At 50.8% G+C, this 11,761-nt stretch overlaps 1 protein-coding gene across 1 annotated transcript in view; it reads right to left on the minus strand.

Moving 5' to 3' along the window:
• GBA2 (glucosylceramidase beta 2) overlaps positions 1-11,623 on the minus strand; it is a 109,220-nt gene extending 97,597 nt beyond the window's left edge. The window contains exons 1-2 of the mRNA XM_083155490.1: positions 10,890-11,623; positions 6,581-6,617 (exon numbers count right to left, since the gene is read on the minus strand). The gene's annotated coding sequence lies outside the window, so the exon portion shown is untranslated. The remainder of the gene's footprint in view (positions 1-6,580; positions 6,618-10,889) is intronic.
• Positions 11,624-11,761: the final 138 nt, after the last annotated feature.

Here is an 11,761-nt window from a genome sequence, read left to right on the forward strand (position 1 = left end):
CTGACTGCGACCCTGTTACGCTGCCTGCCTTGTCCTGCCTGCGACCCTGTTACGCTGCCTGCCTTGTCCTGACTGCGACCCTGTTACGCTGCCTGCCTTGTCCTGACTGCGACCCTGTTAGGCTGCCTGCCTTGTCCTGACTGCGACCCTGTTACACTGCCTGCCTTGTCCTGACTGCGACCCTGTTAGGCTGCCTGCCTTGTCCTGACTGCGACCCTGTTACACTGCCTGCCTTGTCCTGACTGCGACCCTGTTAGGCTGCCTGCCTTGTCCTGACTGCTACCCTGTTACACTGCCCACTCCCTGTCAATCAGCTTGCAGACAGCCAGAGAACAATCTAGTTGTGAGAGTTTATGGCAGGTTGGCCTGGCGGCTGCGTACTGTAGACCACATGCATAAGCAGTGTATAGATAATTGCCCAATGTGCGAATTTGCAGCGATCAGGTCTGAATCAGGCCCTTAGCGTGTATGTTTGGGCGAATGTTTGGCCAATTGATAAAGCCACCCAGTGCACAGCGAAACGCGTCATTTAAGGATCCAGAAGCTCCTGCCTGATAAGTGGCTACCGAGGGGGAAACGACAAACCGTGCAGATTGCACAAAATTACCCCAGCACGGAGACACCTGCAGCGGTGCACACAAACGACGGCAGGTGCTGCCAATTCGGCTTCCACACCTCACTAAAGGAGCCCCTGCCTGAAGCATTACAGACCATTCACCCGGTTATTTGTTCCGGCGGCTCAGCGGGGAAACGCTGCTCAAGTCACGGAGCATCTGTGGACATTGCTCACTCAACTTCAGTGTGCCAGCCAGCTTCTCTATACAAGCGGCAATCCACCAAACCTTGGACCCTAAGCCACCCACAACACAAGGGAGGCAGGAATCTGCACACGTAAGTGAGCCATTAATGAATAGCTAACTCTTCCCTTTGTGCCACACACCCACGTACAAGAGACTCTTTTGGGACTTAAAATTTATAGGTGTGGATCAAAATATAGAGAGGACAGCAAAACCACAAAGTGGACCTCTGGGTTTGCACTAAACTAAGGGTCTGAAATTGACCAATTGCCTAAATACAATACCAACATCAGATGGACACATAATAATACATGTGTATACCTTTCATGTTATGTTTCACAGTGCATTATACTTTGCTCATTTGAGTAATTATATCTTTTAAACCTATCCTACTTATTATTTAAGTTATTTATATTTATTTTTCTTTAAGGTTTATTTCTATGTCTATTTTTCATTTTTATTTTTATCCCTAAGTATATATTTCATGTGATTTTTTAAGTAATAAAGTTTTATATATTTGCATATTTTATTGATTCATTTTCTATATCCTGAGCGCCTAGTGGTAATTTTCTCTAGTATTGGGCGAATTTGTGTCTATAATAAGAGACACACTGATTACATGCCGTAGGCGTACATACAGCATGCACCATACCAGGGGAAGCGGTCATCTATTACAATGAACTAGAATAACCCCCATAGAGACATACTGATTACATGCCGTAGGCGTACATACAGCATGCACCATACCAGGAACGGGAAGCGGTCATCTATTACAATGAACTAGAATAACCCCCATAGAGACATACTGATTACATGCCGTAGGCGTACATACAGCATGCACCATACCAGGAACGGGAAGCGGTCATCTATTACAATGAACTAGAATAACCCCCATAGAGACATACTGATTACATGCCGTAGGCGTACATACAGCATGCACCATACCAGGAACGGGAAGCGGTCATCTATTACAATGAACTAGAATAACCCCCATAGAGACATACTGATTACATGCCGTAGGCGTACATACAGCATGCACCATACCAGGAACGGGAAGCGGTCATCTATTACAATGAACTAGAATAACCCCCATAGAGACATACTGATTGCATGCCGTAGGCGTACATACAGCATGCACCATACCAGGAACGGGAAGCGGTCATCTATTACAATGAACTAGAATAACCCCCATAGAGACATACTGATTACATGCCGTAGGCGTACATACAGCATGCACCATACCAGGAACGGGAAGCGGTCATCTATTACAATGAACTAGAATAACCCCCATAGAGACATACTGATAACATGCCGTAGGCGTACATACAGCATGCACCATACCAGGAACGGGAAGCGGTCATCTATTACAATGAACTAGAATAACCCCCAAAGAGACATACTGATAACATGCCGTAGGCGTACATACAGCATGCACCATACCAGGAACGGGAAGCGGTCATCTATTACAATGAACTAGAATAACCCCCATAGAGACACACTGATTACATGCCGTAGGCGTACATACAGCATGCACCATACCAGGAACGGGAAGCGGTCATCTATTACAATGAACTAGAATAACCCCCATAGAGACATACTGATTACATGCCGTAGGCAGCATGCACCATACCAGGAACGGGAAGCGGTCATCTATTACAATGAACTAGAATAACCCCCATAGAGACATACTGATTACATGCCGTAGGCGTACATACAGCATGCACCATACCAGGAACGGGAAGCGGTCATCTATTACAATGAACTAGAATAACCCCCATAGAGACATACTGATTACATGCCGTAGGCGTACATACAGCATGCACCATACCAGGAACGGGAAGCGGTCATCTATTACAATGAACTAGAATAACCCCCATAGGGACATACTGATTACATGCCGTAGGCGTACATACAGCATGCACCATACCAGGAACGGGAAGCGGTCATCTATTACAATGAACTAGAATAACCCCCATAGAGACACACTGATAACATGCCGTAGGCGTACATACAGCATGCACCATACCAGGAACGGGAAGCGGTCATCTATTACAATGAACTAGAATAACCCCCATAGAGACATACTGATTACATGCCGTAGGCGTACATACAGCATGCACCATACCAGGAACGGGAAGCGGTCATCTATTACAATGAACTAGAATAACCCCCATAGAGACATACTGATAACATGCCGTAGGCGTACATACAGCATGCACCATACCAGGAACGGGAAGCGGTCATCTATTACAATGAACTAGAATAACCCCCATAGAGACATACTGATTACATGCCGTAGGCGTACATACAGCATGCACCATACCAGGAACGGGAAGCGGTCATCTATTACAATGAACTAGAATAACCCCCATAGAGACACACTGATTACATGCCGTAGGCGTACATACAGCATGCACCATACCAGGAACGGGAAGCGGTCATCTATTACAATGAACTAGAATAACCCCCATAGAGACATACTGATTACATGCCGTAGGCGTACATACAGCATGCACCATACCAGGAACGGGAAGCGGTCATCTATTACAATGAACTAGAATAACCCCCATAGAGACATACTGATAACATGCCGTAGGCGTACATACAGCATGCACCATACCAGGAACGGGAAGCGGTCATCTATTACAATGAACTAGAATAACCCCCATAGAGACATACTGATTACATGCCGTAGGCGTACATACAGCATGCACCATACCAGGAACGGGAAGCGGTCATCTATTACAATGAACTAGAATAACCCCCATAGAGACATACTGATTACATGCCGTAGGCGTACATACAGCATGCACCATACCAGGAACGGGAAGCGGTCATCTATTACAATGAACTAGAATAACCCCCATAGAGACATACTGATTACATGCCGTAGGCGTACATACAGCATGCACCATACCAGGAACGGGAAGCGGTCATCTATTACAATGAACTAGAATAACCCCCATAGAGACATACTGATTACATGCCGTAGGCGTACATACAGCATGCACCATACCAGGAACGGGAAGCGGTCATCTATTACAATGAACTAGAATAACCCCCATAGGGACATACTGATTACATGCCGTAGGCGTACATACAGCATGCACCATACCAGGAACGGGAAGCGGTCATCTATTACAATGAACTAGAATAACCCCCATAGAGACACACTGATTACATGCCGTAGGCGTACATACAGCATGCACCATACCAGGAACGGGAAGCGGTCATCTATTACAATGAACTAGAATAACCCCCATAGAGACACACTGATAACATGCCGTAGGCGTACATACAGCATGCACCATACCAGGAACGGGAAGCGGTCATCTATTACAATGAACTAGAATAACCCCCATAGAGACATACTGATAACATGCCGTAGGCGTACATACAGCATGCACCATACCAGGAACGGGAAGCGGTCATCTATTACAATGAACTAGAATAACCCCCATAGAGACACACTGATTACATGCCGTAGGCGTACATACAGCATGCACCATACCAGGAACGGGAAGCGGTCATCTATTACAATGAACTAGAATAACCCCCATAGAGACATACTGATTACATGCCGTAGGCGTACATACAGCATGCACCATACCAGGAACGGGAAGCGGTCATCTATTACAATGAACTAGAATAACCCCCATAGAGACACACTGATTACATGCCGTAGGCGTACATACAGCATGCACCATACCAGGAACGGGAAGCGGTCATCTATTACAATGAACTAGAATAACCCCCATAGAGACATACTGATTACATGCCGTAGGCGTACATACAGCATGCACCATACCAGGAACGGGAAGCGGTCATCTATTACAATGAACTAGAATAACCCCCATAGAGACATACTGATTACATGCCGTAGGCGTACATACAGCATGCACCATACCAGGAACGGGAAGCGGTCATCTATTACAATGAACTTAGGTCTACAGTCATTAGGTCGACCCCACTAGGTCGACTGGCAGGAAGGTCGACCTGACTTAAGGTCGACATGCGGCTGCTGTGTGCTGTTCTGTGTGCTGTGCTGTGTGCGGCTGCTGTGTGGTGTTCTGTGTGCGGCTGCTGTGTGGTGTTCTGTGTGCGGCTGCCGTGCTGTTCTGTGTGCGGATGCTGTGCGCTGTTCTGTGTGCGGCTGCTGTGCGCTGTTCTGTTCTGACATGACTTAATGTCGAATTTGCATAAAGGTCGACATGAGGAAGGTCGACTGGTCATAAGGTCGACATGGGTTTTTCACTTTTTTTGAGCCGACATGTGCCAACAGGCAGTATTTCATGCCCTACCATCCACTAGGGCGTGGTGGGAGAATAAAATAGTGTGCCGAGCGTAGCGAGGCACCGTGCCCGAAGCATTGCGAGCGAAGCGAGCGATGCGAGGGTCCGATTCTCATTGCCAACTGTGTCCATGTCGACTGTGTCGACATTCGGGTCAAAAAACAGTGAAAACCCCATGTCGACCGTATGACCAGTCGACCTTCCTCATGTCGACCTTTATGCAAATTCGACCTTAAGTCATGTCAGAACAGAACAGCGCACAGCAGCCGCACACAGAACAGCGCACAGCATCCGCACACAGAACAGCACGGCAGCCGCACACAGAACACCACACAGCAGCCGCACACAGAACACCACACAGCAGCCGCACACAGCACAGCACACAGAACAGCACACAGCAGCCGCACACAGAACACCACACAGCAGCCGCACACAGCACAGCACACAGAACACCACACAGCAGCCGCACACAGAACACCACACAGCAGCCGCACACAGAACAGCACGGCAGCCGCACACAGAACAGCACGGCAGCCGCACACAGCAGCCGCACACAGCAGCCGCACACAGAACAGCGCACAGCAGCCGCACACAGAACAGCGCACAGCAGCCGCACACAGAACAGCGCACAGCAGCCGCACACAGAACAGCGCACAGCAGCCACACACAGAACAGTGCACAGCAGCCACACACAGAACAGCGCACAGCAGCCGCACACAGAAAAAAATTCCAACCCACAGACCTATATACTTTATACGGCAAACATGATGTCATCAGGAGACGGCTTCTCACTGGTGCATTTCATATGTATAGGTGGAGCCAGGGGTGGACATTTAGCTCCGTGTGCCAGGTCTGCTGTGCATACGCAGGGCTCTGGTGACTCCGGACACGTATAGAAGAGAAATGGCCTGCGCTCACATTATACATATGACACTGGGTGGATCGCCTATAGGCAGGTTATTTTACTCCCCAATGTTCATGCTTCCTATGTAATGGTCTATGACTGTATAAAGTCTTGCTATACCCATTGTGGCCACTGGATGTCCTCACATCAAGACATATAAAGAACATGTCAGCAGTGCGGTGCAGTGAGGTGAGTGGCCAGGGAGGCACTGGTGGTTTCACTGTCAGATTTACACACATAACAATGATTACAATACTAAATCTCTGACTATATTGCTACATTATGCAGAGTAATACAGAGGTGACAAGATCCTATGTAGCAAATAGGTGAACACTGCTTCCCACCTCTTTCGGGGGGGGGGATGTCGGGTTTACCATGTAGGTATCCCGGTTGTCGGACCGCCATACCACACCTGACCCCACATCACGTAGTAACTTTCCCCCTAGGACACAGTAATACTGTTACTTCCCATTCGCGGACTAGAACCCTAGGGGATGTAGTGCAATGTGCGGATAAATGCTGATCACCAACGCTCAGCGGTACGACATGGATCAGAGCCAGCTGCAATGTATCATACAGAGTCTTACCTGCACACCGTGTACACAATCCCTCACTGAGGACAATCTACAACACAATCAGAAATAAATAGTATTATACATACAGTATACAGATATTCTCCATACCTCCCAAGTATACAGTGCCCACACGCAGCCTCCCGGAGTACAGCCAATGTGCGAGCCACACATGTCCCTCTGACCTCTCACTGCACCACTACAATCACCTCTGGTCTGCACTCCGGTATGTAATGTTGCCTCTGGCCTAATCCAGCTGACCGCTCACCTGTTATGTGCAAAACAATTCATGCCAGATCCCCCATCTCTCGCCTGTCCTCATCCCCAATTCCCCATCTCTCACCTGCCCTAATCCCCAATCTCTCACCTGCCCTAATCCCCAATCTCTCGCCTGCCCTATTCCCCAATCCCCCATCTCTCACCTGTCCTAATCCCCAATCCACCATCTCTCGCCTGTCCTAATCCCCAATCCACCATCTCTCGCCTGTCCTAATCCCCAATCTCCCATCTCTCACCTGCCCTAATCCCCCATCTCTCGCCTGCCCTAATCCCCCATCTCTCGCCTGCCCTAATCCCCCATCTCCTATCTCTCGCCTGCCCTAATCCCCCATCTCTCGCCTGCCCTAATCCCCAATTTCGCATCTCTCACCTGCCCTAATCCCCCATCTCTCCCTGCCCTAATCCCCAATCCCTCATCTCTCACCTGCCCTAATCCCCCATCTCTCGCCTGTCCTAATCCCCAATCCACCATCTCTCGCCTGTCCTAATCCCCAATCCCCCATCTCTCACCTGCCCTTATCCCCCATCTCTCACCTGCCCTAATCCCCAATCCCCCATCTCTCGCCTGTCCTAATCCCCAATCCCCCATCTCTCGCCTGCCCTGATCCCCAATGCCCCATCTCTCGCCTGTCCTAATCCTCAATTTCTCACCTGCCCTGATCCCCAATCTCCCATCTCTCGCCTGTCCTAATCCCCAATCCCCCATCTCTCACCTGCCCTGATCCTCAATCCCCCATCTCTCACCTGTCCTAATCCCCAATCCCCCATCTATCACCTGTCCTAATCCCCAATCTCTCACCTGCCCTGATCCCCAATCTCTCACCTGTCCTAATCCCCAATCTCCCCATCTCTCACCTGCCCTAATCCCTAATCCCCCATCTCTCACCTGTCCTGATCTTCAATCCCCCATATCTCACCTGCCCTAATCCCCAATCCCCCATCTCTAGCCCGTCCTAATCCCCAATCCCCCATCTCTCACCTGCCCTGATCCCCAATCCCCCATCTCTCACCTGCCCTAATCCCCAATCCCCCATCTCTCGCCTGTCCTAATCCCCAATCCCCCATCTCTCGCCTGCCCTGATCCCCAATGCCCCATCTCTCGCCTGTCCTAATCCGCAATTTCTCACCTGCCCTGATCTCCAATCTCCCATCTCTCGCCTGTCCTAATCCCCAATCCCCCATCTCTCACCTGCCCTGATCCTCAATCCCCCATCTCTCACCTGCCCTAATCCCCAATCTCCCATCTCTCGCCTGCCCTAATCCCCCATCTCTCGCCTGCCCTAATCCCCAATCCCCCATCTCTCACCTGCCCTAATCCCCAATCTCCCATCTCTCACCTGCCCTAATCCCCCATCTCTCCCTGCCCTAATCCCCAATCCCCCATCTCTCACCTGCCCTGATCCCCAATCCCCCATCTCTCGCCTGTCCTAATCCCCAAACCCCCATCTCTCACCTGCCCTGATCATCAATCCCCCATCTCTCACCTGCCCTGATCCCCAATCCCCCATCTCTCGCCTGTCCTAATCCCCAATCTCTCACCTGCTCTGATCCCCAATCCCCCATCTATCACCTGTCCTAATCACCAATCTCCCCATATCTCACCTGCCCTGATCCCCAATCCCCCATCTCTCGCCTGTCCTAATCCCCAATCCCCCATCTCTCGCCTGCCCTGATCCCCAATGCCCCATCTCTCGCCTGTCCTAATCCTCAATTTCTCACCTGCCCTGATCCCCAATCTCCCATCTCTCGCCTGTCCTAATCCCCAATCCCCCATCTCTCACCTGCCCTGATCCTCAATGCCCCATCTCTCACCTGTCCTAATCCCCAATCCCCCATCTCTCACCTGCCCTGATCCTCAATCCCCCATCTATCACCTGTCCTAATCCCCAATCCCCCATCTCTCACCTGCCCTAATCCCCAATCTCCCATCTCTCACCTGCCCTAATCCCCCATCTCTCCCTGCCCTAATCCCCAATCCCCCATCTCTCACCTGCCCTGATCCCCAATCCCCCATCTCTCGCCTGTCCTAATCCCCAAACCCCCATCTCTCACCTGCCCTGATCATCAATCCCCCATCTCTCACCTGCCCTGATCCCCAATCCCCCATCTCTCGCCTGTCCTAATCCCCAATCTCTCACCTGCTCTGATCCCCAATCCCCCATCTATCACCTGTCCTAATCACCAATCTCCCCATATCTCACCTGCCCTGATCCCCAATCCCCCATCTCTCGCCTGTCCTAATCCCCAATCCCCCATCTCTCGCCTGCCCTGATCCCCAATGCCCCATCTCTCGCCTGTCCTAATCCTCAATTTCTCACCTGCCCTGATCCCCAATCTCCCATCTCTCGCCTGTCCTAATCCCCAATCCCCCATCTCTCACCTGCCCTGATCCTCAATGCCCCATCTCTCACCTGTCCTAATCCCCAATCCCCCATCTCTCACCTGCCCTGATCCTCAATCCCCCATCTATCACCTGTCCTAATCCCCAATCCCCCATCTCTCACCTGCCCTGATCCCCAATCTCTCACCTGTCCTAATCCCCAATCTCCCCATCTCTCACCTGCCCTAATCCCCAATCTCTCACCTGCCCTAATCCAAAATCCCCCATCTCTCACCTGCCCTGATCCCCAATCTCTCACCTGTCCTAATCCCCAATCTCCCCATCTCTCACCTGCCCTAATCCCCCATCTCTCGCCTGTCCTAATCCAAAATCCCCCATCTCTCACCTGCCCTGATCCCCAATCCCCATCTCTCACCTGTCCTAATCCCCAATCCCCCATCTCTCACCTGCCCTGACCCCCAATCCCCCATCTCTCGCCTGCCCTGATCCTCAATGCCCCATCTCTCGCCTGTCCTAACCCTCAATTTCTCACCTGCCCTGATCCCCAATCTCTCATCTCTCGCCTGTCCTAATCCCCAATCCCCCATCTCTCACCTGCCCTGATCCTCAATCCCCCATCTCTCACCTGCCCTGATCCTCAATCCCCCATCTCTCACCTGTCCTAATCCCCAATCCACCATCTCTCGCCTACCCTGATCCCCAATCTCTCACCTGTCCTAATCCCCCATCTCTCACCTGCCCTGATCCCCAATCTCTCACCTGTCCTAATCCCCAATCTCCCCATCTCTCACCTGCCCTGATCCCCAATCCCCCATCTCTCACCTGCCCTGATCCACAATCCCCCATCTCTCACCTGTCCTAATCCCCAATCTCCCCATCTCTCACCTGCCCTGATCGCCAATCCCCCATCTATCCCCTGTCTTAATCCCCAATCCCCCATCTCTCGCCTGCCCTGATCCCCAATCCCCCATCTCTCACATGCCCTGACCTGATCCAATTATCTCTAACCTGCCCTGATCTGATCCCAATCATCTCTCGCCTTCCCTGATCTGATCCCAATCATCTCTCGCCTTCCCTGATCTGATCCCAATCATCTCTCGCCTTCCCTGATCTGATCCCAATCATCTCTCGCCTTCCCTGATCTGATCCCAATCATCTCTCGCCTTCCCTGATCTGATCCCAATCATCTCTCGCCTTCCCTGATCTGATCCCAATCATCTCTCGCCTGCCCTGATCTGATCCCTATCATCTCTCGTCTGCCCTGATCTGATCCCTATCATCTCTCGCCTTCCCTGATCTGATCCCAATCATCTCTCGCTTTCCCAGATCTGATCCCAATCATCTCTCGCCTTCCCTGATCTGATCCCAATCATCTCTCGCCTGCCCTGATCTGATCCCTATCATCTCTCGTCTGCCCTGATCTGATCCCTATCATCTCTCGCCTGCCCTGATCTGATCCCAATCATCTCTCGCCTTCCCTGATCTGATCCCAATCATCTCTCGCCTGCCCTGATCTGATCCCTATCATCTCTCGCCTGCTCTGATCTGATCCCTATCATCTCTCGCCTGCCCTGATCTGATCCCTATCATCTCTCGTCTGCCCTGATCTGATCCCTATCATCTCTCGCCTGCCCTGATCTGATCCCAATCATCTCTCGTCTGACTTGCGGGAACCCTCCCATTGATCACTCCCACCGCTCTCACCTAGTCCGTTCTCCAGTGCTGTCACTTGCATTGTTCCAGAGGAGTCTGAAGGGTATTTAGCAAATGTCCTGTTGCCGCTCATATTGCTTCTAGGAAAACACACTTCTATCTTGCTTTGGCACACACAATGGACGTGGACTTTGGCACATGCAGACTCTTCCATGAGGTGTCTTCAGGTTGCAGGAGCCCAGTATGAGGTACTGGAACATGTATTGCTGTATGTCTCTCAGCAGATATCCATCAGATGGCTGTCTACGCAGGTCTCTCTCGCTACCTATAGTATATACCACTGTTCCTATTGTATATACCTGTATACTGCAGCTGTGTATCGTCCCTAGTGTAATGGCTTATGTGATGTCATTTAACCCATCTCCTGTCACATCTAGTGTCCTCCTTACTATTAATGTCTGCCTCTCCCGTGTGTCTCCATCCACCAGTATCTGTCTCTGTCACTCCTGTCTCTCAGGATCCATTACTCCTGTCTGTCTCCTCTCACTCCCTATCTATCAGCCTCCATTACTGCTGTCTGTCTATATGTCCTCCTGTCACTGTCCCATTACTCCTGTATGTGCCTCCCTCACTACAATCTGTGTGTCACTCTCTCCCCGGTCTCTCAGTCACCGGCTGCTGGTGCTCACAATAATATATACAGTGCTCCCTGCTGGACACAAGAGCCCGAGGACACCTACTGTCCCCATATGGGAAGTGGCTGGTGAAGTGTAACAGCAGTTGGATTGGTCTCCGAAAATATGGCGGCCTCCCAAGCTGCAGCCTACACACACGCAGACACTCTCACAGCATAACGACAGCCTAGGGAGGGCGGAGCAACCACTCGGCACATGCGCACTCACGGGATCTTCGCAACGTCACGG

The sequence above is a fragment of the Crinia signifera genome, chromosome 1 (assembly GCF_055691185.1).
Source record: "Crinia signifera chromosome 1, ASM5569118v1, whole genome shotgun sequence".
NCBI classification, from domain to species: domain Eukaryota; kingdom Metazoa; phylum Chordata; class Amphibia; order Anura; family Myobatrachidae; genus Crinia; species Crinia signifera.